This window comes from Schistocerca nitens, chromosome 7 (genome assembly GCF_023898315.1).
Source record: "Schistocerca nitens isolate TAMUIC-IGC-003100 chromosome 7, iqSchNite1.1, whole genome shotgun sequence".
In the NCBI taxonomy this organism is placed as follows: Eukaryota; Metazoa; Arthropoda; class Insecta; order Orthoptera; family Acrididae; genus Schistocerca; species Schistocerca nitens.
Window position 1 is genome coordinate 433,003,712 of NC_064620.1, and position 1,536 is coordinate 433,005,247.

The window sequence follows — 1,536 nt, forward strand, 5'->3', positions numbered from 1 at the left end:
ACGAAAATCGGTCGTTGCTAGAAGAGAGCTGGGGGGGGGGGAGGTATGTGTTCCAATGCAATGCTTTGGAAACGCCTGATCAAATCACCCAGGGTGGAAACTGCAAGAAAAATATCTCTCAAAAACCGGAAAAAGGCCGTGGAATATATGAGATAATAATCAGTCTCCATCATAACTTTTTATTAGAAATGAAACTGGCGTGTCACTGGTAACCGTTTCGATCTTATCAACAGCATCATCACGCCATGGCTCGTTAGGTGATCAGGAGAAACGACGAATGGAGAAATAAATGATGACTAACTGAAACCCTCAGCTGCCGACAGGTGTTGTTGATATACCTCGATGTGGACAGTTGAAAATGGGTGCCCCGACCGGGACTCGAACCCGGGATCTCCTGCTTACGTGGCAGACGCTCTATCCATCTGAGCCACCGAGGACACAGATGAATAGCGCGATTGCTGGGACTTATCCCTTGCACGCTTCCCGTGAGACTCACATTCCCAACTGTCCACAATTCTACATACGTAATGTACCTTATAGACATTTGCCCATCCACTCATTACTCGCGCACGCTTTGGCGATTCCTGTAAGAGTTTGGGCAACCTGTGCGCATTCGCACAGACGTAGGTCAATGGCTGGGTAGCCTTTAACTATATATATGTGAAGACAGTAACTGTTCTCGAAAGAACAGAACACTGTTGATGACCGTGCAGCTTTTCCCTGGAACATTACGTATGTAAAATTGTGGACAGTTGGGAATGTGAGTCTCACGAGAAGCGTGCAAGGGATAAGTCCCTGCAGTCGTGCTATTCATCTGTGTCCTCGGTGACTCAGATGGATAGAGCGTATGCCATGTAAGCAGGAGATCCCGGGTTCGAGTCCCGGTCGGGGAACACATTTTCAACTGTCCACATCGAGGTATATCAACAACACCTGTCGGCAGCTGAGGGTTTCAGTTAGTCATCATTTATTCCAGGGAAAAGCTGCACGGTCATCAACAGTATACTGTTCTTTCGAGAACAGTTACTGTCTTCACATATATAGTTAAAGGCTACCCAGCCATAGACCTTCGTCTGTGCGATTGCTCACAGGTTGCCCAAACTCTTACGGGAATCGCCAAAGATTGCGCGAGTGATGAGTGGATGGGCAAATGTCTATAAGGTACATTACGTATGTAGAATTGTGGACGGTTGGGAATGTGAGTCTCACGGGAAGCGTGCAAGGGATAAGTCCCTGCAGTCGCACTATTCATCTGTGTCCTCGGTGGCTCAGATGGATAGAGCGTCTGCCATGTAAGCAGGAGATCCCGGGTTCGAGTCCCGGTCGGGGCACACATTTTCAACTGTCCACATCGAGGTATATCAACAACACCTGTCGGCAGCTGAGGGTTTCAGTTAGTCATAATTTATTTCAGGGAAAAGCTGCACGGTCATCAACAGTATTCTGTTCTTTCGAGAACAGTTACTGTCTTCACATGAATGGAGAAATGACAAGCGCCGGAAGACCTCTCCGCTAACTGCTATATATTCCGCCATT

At 47.7% G+C, this 1,536-nt stretch overlaps 1 non-coding gene across 1 annotated transcript; it reads right to left on the reverse strand.

Moving 5' to 3' along the window:
* Positions 1 to 363: 363 nt before the first annotated feature.
* Trnat-cgu (transfer RNA threonine (anticodon CGU)) lies at positions 364 to 437 on the reverse strand. The gene has a single exon. It is a non-coding gene; the product is annotated as a tRNA-Thr (tRNA).
* Positions 438 to 1,536: the final 1,099 nt, after the last annotated feature.